Raw genomic sequence first — 6,859 nt, 5'->3', positions numbered from 1 at the left:
TAGTACATTTGTTGTTCTGACTATTATGTGTCGGGAGGAATTTCTTTTGTGGTCGAGTCTATTTGGAGTTCTGGAGGCTTCTTTTATGTTCATGAGCATCTCGTTCTTTAGGTTCGGGAAGTTTTCTTTTATAATTTTGTTGAAGATATTTGCTGGCCCTTTAAGTTGAAAATCTTCATTCTCATTTACTCCAGGACTGAACAGGAAGGTGAGCCATCTTTGCTCCAGTGCACTGCCAGGGAGAGGGAGGATGGGAGAAGTGTCACAGCTTCTGGGGAGGATCCCGTGTCTCACCTTCACGTTCAGTCCTGGAGACTGCTCCTGGACAGACACCCCTCCTTGGGCAGGGAAAGGCGCCAGATGCCGGATCAGGCCTGGAGACTGCTCCAGAGCAGATACCCCTCCTTGGGCAGGGAGAGGTGCCGGATGCCTGATCAGGCCTGGGGACTGCTCCCGGTCGAACACCCCTCCTCGGGCAGGGAGAGGCGCCTGATGCCGGATCAGGCCTGGAGACTGCTCCAGAGCAGATACCCCTCCTTGGGCAGGGAAAGGTGCCGGATGACCGGAACCAGACACGGGATCATTCCCAGAAGCTGTGATACTTCTCCAGTCCGCCCTCTCCCAGGCAGTGCACTGGAGCAAAGATGTCTCACCTTCTGGTTCAGGCCTGGAGACTGCTCCCGGGCAGACACCCCTCCTTGGGCAGGGAAAGGCTCTGGATGCCCCAGTAATTTTCTTGAATATACAATGTGAATTGAGAAGATCCATGGTAAATGTGAACAGTCCAGATATAAGACTGACCCAGGGAACAGATTTTCCCATTTGCCTATTTGCCTTTACTGCTTTCAGCTGACTGCTGGTACCTCTTAGGATTTTGTTTCCTTATATCTAGCTTCTTCAGAATTCCAATGTGCACCGAAGACCAGTAGCTCTCTGGGACTCTGATGAGTCCTTTTTGCTAGACTATAATTGCTGAGGCATCCAGGTTTGTGGACTGAGCATTTACTGGGGTCTTGTCCTCTCCAGGGTGGTGAAAGACATTGTTAGACTATATAGACTGTATTTTGCAAGCCAATCTAATAAACCCTTTTAATGTATACTCATTCTGTTGATTCTGTTTGTGAACAAAAAGTGTTATAAAACACTACAAAATAACATAATTTTATTGGCATATATTAAATAAGTAGAAAGTGCATAATTTAGATTATACACCAAGAATTTTGAAAAACAAGAACAAACTAAACTGAAAAGCCAGTAGATGCTTAGAAATAAGAAAAAAATGAGAGAATAAAGTAATAAAATAAAAACCAAGAAAAATTACCATTCACCATAATCAAGTAGACCTTATCCTATGGATGCACGCTTGGTTCAGTATTCGAAAATCCATCAACCTAATCCAATTATAAACAAACTCAAAGGAAAAATTACACAATCATCTCCTGAGATGCTGAGAAAGCATTTGACAAAATACAGCCCCCCTTCATGTTAAAAGCATTGGAAAGATTGGGAATTCAAGGCCCATGCCTAAACATAACAAAAGCAATTTACAGCAAACCAGTATATTTTCAATAGAGTACTCAAAGTTCTAGCTAGACCAATAAGACAACAAAAGGAGATCAAGGGGATAATAAATTGGCAGATAAGAAGTTAAGGTACAAAAAGTTTAATTGAATCTTAGACCTGATTCTTTGAAAAGACAAATAATAATGACAGATACTCTAATACAAAAGCAAAGGAAAGCAAACAAACAAAAAAGGACAAAATGAATAATTCTTAGAGTAAATTTCTACAAACTCTTCTGGCTTTCATAGTTGTTATTGATGGTGTCCTTTGCTTCATAGAAAGTTCTTTAGCTTTATGAAGCTCCATTTATTAATCATTCTTAATGTCTGTGCTATTTAAGGCCTGTTCAGAGTATCTTTTCTTGTGCCTATGAGGTCAAGACTATTCTGTGCTTTCTCTTCTATAACATTTTTAGTGTCTCTGTTCCTTGACCCATATGGAAATAAGATTTGTGAGGGGTAAGAGATATGACCCTGAGCTTTGTCATTTTTAGCCTTTATTTCATTAAGATATGTTTGTGTCTCTATCCATTCTTCTGTTGTGAGACATCTGGGATTTTTCCAACTTCTGACTATCACAATTAAGGCTGCTATAAACATAGTGGAACTCATGCCCCTCTGGCATGGTGGGGTATCTTTTTGATATATAGCCGTGTCTTCATGTAGATCTATTTCCAATTTTCTGAGGAACCTCCAGATTGATTTCCAGAGTTGTAACAATTTGCAATCCCATAAGCAGTGGAGGAGTGTTCCTCTTTTACCACATCCTCACCAACATGTGCTTTCACCTGAACTTTTTATCTTAGCCATTTTGATTGGTATAAGGTGGAATCTCAGGTTCATTTTGATTTACATTTCCCTGATCACTAGGACTTTGAATATTTCTTTAAGTGCTTCTCAGCTATTGGAGATTTTTTGTTGTTGTTGTGAATTCTCTGTTTAATTCTATACTCCATTCTCTCTCTCTCTCGGGGTCTATCTCTTAGGGGTGGACTCTTCAAGGTACCTATTCCCAATGTTGGGCATTTTTGGCTAAGGTCACCCCTACTGAGATTCTTTCATCTCCCGGGTTTCTGGTAGGTTGCCAATTTGTCCTATTGACTATGCCCTTTGCCTTACAGAAGCTTTTCAGTTTCATGAGGCCCCGTTTATCTATTCTTGATCTTAGAGCTTGAGCCATTGGAGTTCTATTTAGGAAATCCCCTCCCCCCCTTGCCAATGAGCCTGAGGCTCTTTTCCACTTTCTCTTATATTAGATTCAGTGGATCTGGTTTTATGTTGAGGTCCTTGATTCACTTGAACTTTGTGCGATGTGACAAATCTAGATTGATTTTCATTTTTCTACATACCTACTGACAGTTAGACCAGCACCATTTATTTAAGGTACCTTCTTGTTTTCATTGTATATTTTTGGCTTCTTTATCAAAGATCAAGTGTTGATAAGTGTGTGGTTTTATTTCTGGGGAATGTTTGGAAATTTTTAATTATCATGAAATATTTTGGATTTAAACATAAAGTAATTATGTTATAAAACTTTACATTATGATATTACATATTTTTAAATCTACAAAATATTAGATAATGCTGTGAATTACACTTAAAAATGGTCATATCTTTATAGAGTCAGAAATGAGTAGCAGGGAAAAGATATTTAGCTTTAAAAGCTTCAAGACTTAAAAGGGAACTAATAGATGTCAACAATTTTATTAAGATTTCAAAAGGCAGCCAATAGTCTTTTCACCTGAACAAATTATAGAATTAGGTTCAGATGAAGCAGACATTCAGAATTATGGTATTAGAGATTAGAGAACTTTGGAAATGTTAGCCACAGTTCAGCTTATAGACTATCCATCTATTCACCTGATTCCTGAAAGAACACATACAAAAAAGACAACTCTAAGTAGTACATGTGACTCTAGAAATATTCAGAAGACATTTGAGCTTCCAGTTTTAAGCACGTGATAGATCTTTTATGTATTCTTTCCCTTCCCCACAAGTACTTTCTCTCTCTCTGATACATTTGTCCCCACAACAATTGGCACAGGTAAAGGTTGTACTGCATGAAGTTTATTCTTTCAGTAAGTCTGTCTTCTGTCATGGGCCCATAAACCACTCGACACACAGGCCCAGTAATGAACCAAATTTGTATGTTTACTTGGTGAGTCTTCCCAGTGCCGTGCCCCCACATCACTTATCCATGTCCAGACCTAGCTGAGCACTGTACTGTGGATCTTTCTTAACCCTCATCCAGACAATCTCACACCATCCACAAAGACCTCTACAACACAGAGTATGACTGAGTTAGAGTTACCTCAGACTCTTCCCAATGATTTGAAATTAAGTTTTGACAATAGCGAAAATAGAACCAAGCTCCCACTCAACAGTGATAGGACATACCATACTCAAACCAGGGAAATTAATCCACATGTTCAGGTTCCATTATCAGAACACAGTGCAAAAGGCTAAGACAGTATCATTCCCTTCCAAAGACTACGAATCTTGTAGAAATGTTCTTTCTTGAGAATTTCCTAGATGAGTCTCAGTACACATGATTTAAAAGAATAATTATAAGCATGATGTAATAATTACAGGAAGTTTAAAAAGTCATGAGCTAACTGAATAAGCTTAAAGGGGTTCGGAATAAACTTCTGGTTGACATCTAAAATCTCCCACAGAATATACAGGTGAATAAAATAGTAAGGACATATATATTAAAGAACGAGATTAAAATGCTAATGAAAACTTAAGTATAAATGAGGATGGGATGGAAATTTTCAATAATTAGATTTAAAAACCCTTCTGCCACTGCCCCTCCCCCTGCACCCCTCCCCTCACAGTTCCTCATCCCATTCCTCCTTCCCCCTTGCCTCCCCTTTCCCTGAGGCCTAAGCACATCTTCCACTGAGGTCAGATCAGTCAGACCTCTGCTATATATGTGCCAGGGGTCTCAGACTGGCATGTGTACGCTTTTGGTTGGTGCATCAATCTCTTGGAGCTCTCTGGGGAATGGGTTGATTGAGACTGCTTGTCTTCCTATGGGCTTGCCCTCCCCTTCAGCTTCTTAAATTCTTCCCCTAATTTAACCACAGGGCTCCCCAACTTCAGTCCAATGATTGAGTGTAATCATTCAGCTGCTGGTAGGGCTTCTCAGAGGACAGCCATGCCAGTCTCCCATCTGTAAGCACATCATAGAATCAGTACTAGTGTCAGGCCTTGGGGCTTCCCATCCCTCCATGAGATGGATCCTAAATTGGGCCAGTCATTGGACCTCCTTTCCTTCAGTCTCTTCCCCATTTTTTTTTTTTTTGTCTCTGTAGTTCTTTTACACAGGAACAATTTTGGGTGATAAATTTTGACTGTAGGTTAGTAACCCCATCCCTCTGCTTGGGGTCTATCTCTTAGGGGTGGACTCTTCAAGGTACCTATCCCCAATGTTGGGCATTTTTGGCTAAGGTCACCCCTATTGAGATTCTTTCATCTCCCAGGTTTCTGGTATTTTCTAGAGGGTCTGCCTGCCTCCCAGTCAACGAGGTTGCTTATTTCCATTCATTCTCCTGTCCATTTTGGCTTCTCTCCTATAATCCACATACCTGATCATGTTGTCCTTTTCCCCTCTATATAAATATAAGATAATCTATTTAATGTAATTCCTATCAATATTCTGATGACATTTCTCATAAAAATAAGGAAAACCTTTTTAAATTTGGGTGGGAATGCATCAGGCCTACAATGGTCAAAGCAATGAACAAGGACTGTGGTGGTTTATCTGTCTGTATAAACAGCCCTGAAGATGGATGGAGTGACTAGTTGTCTGCTTTGGCCAATTGTGTCTCAGATCTGTATTTATTTGTTAAGTTTTACATTCAGAAGAAATACAACTTTGAATGTTAGCTACCAGTATAGAACGTTCTGAAAATTGCCTTCTACATTTTTTAACACAATTTCATCATTTTTATAAATTAAGGCCACTTTTGGACAGCCTTCTTGTACCAGAGTCCAATTACCATCCATTGGTCTGCAGGCCTCTTTTTATTATGTCCTTGTAATAATGTAAAATATTTACAGCAAAGAAGAAGAAGAAGAAGAAGAAGAAGAAGAAGAAGAAGAAGAAGAAGAAGAAGAAACAATGTTGTAGATATCATGATAGCAGACCACAAATTATACTACAGTGCTATAGTAGCAAAAACATTCTGAAGCTGGCACCACAGTGGATACACCTGCCAATGGAATGGAAGTCATAGAAGTAAGCATATAGATCTACACTCTAGTATAAGAATACACATTGGATAAATAACTTTGTTAACAAATGATTTTGTCAAAATTGGATATCTACATGAAAAATGATATTAGGTCATTATCTGTTTGTCTATATAAAAACTAATTGAAAATAAATCTAAGACACCAATGTAAGATTTAAAACTTAAATTGTAAGAAAGAAACAAGAACAAAAGTTTTAAAGAAGTAGGACCAGGCAAAAATTCTCAGAAAAGGATTCCAATAGCACAGGAAGTAACCCCAAGAATAGGCAAATAAAATTACATGAAAATAAAAAGCTTCTATATAACAACAATAAAACACCTTCCCCACCAGAGGAAAGGTTTCCACCCAGGAGGGCCCTCACTGCCTGAGCTGGTGAGGGAGACATCTATGCTCCGGGGCACCCAGGCTCCAGTCTGAGCAGGTGAGGGTGTGGACAGCAGAAGCAACAAGGCTTCTGGGACAGACCCTGTTTTCTGGGCACCTTCCCTACCAGAGGAGAGGTGGCCTCCCGGGAGGGCTCTGTCTGCCAGAGCAGGTGAGAGAGTCATATTGTGTCCAGACTCCCTCAGTGGCTAGACTGTGCAGGTGAGTGAATAAACTGCAGAGGCAACACATCTGGGACAGGACCCATTTCGGGGCTACATCTTCAGCCAGGAGGCAGGTCTGAATGCCAGAACTCTGTGCACCTTCCCTGCAAGAGGAGAGCTTGCCTGTGGAGAGTACTCTGACCAGGGAGACTCAGGAGAGAGCTGGACTCCCAGGACTGCTGACAGAGGCTAACAGAGTCACAGGAGGAACAAGCTCCAACCAGAGACAACTATAACAACTAACTACAGAGATTACTAAATGGCTAAATGCAGACTTAAAAATCTTACTAATAGAAACCAAGACCACTCACCATCATCAGAACCCAGCACTCCAACTTCAGCCAGTCCTGGATACCCCAACATAAGCGAAAAGCAAGACTCAGATTTAAAGACATATCTCATGATGGTAGTAGAAGATTTCAAGAAGGGCATTAATAACTCACTTAAAGA

Source organism: Mus pahari, chromosome 2 (assembly GCF_900095145.1).
Source record: "Mus pahari chromosome 2, PAHARI_EIJ_v1.1, whole genome shotgun sequence".
NCBI classification, from domain to species: Eukaryota; Metazoa; Chordata; class Mammalia; order Rodentia; family Muridae; genus Mus; species Mus pahari.
The sequence above is the reverse complement of the archived record's forward strand: the minus strand, read 5'-3'. Positions refer to the sequence as shown.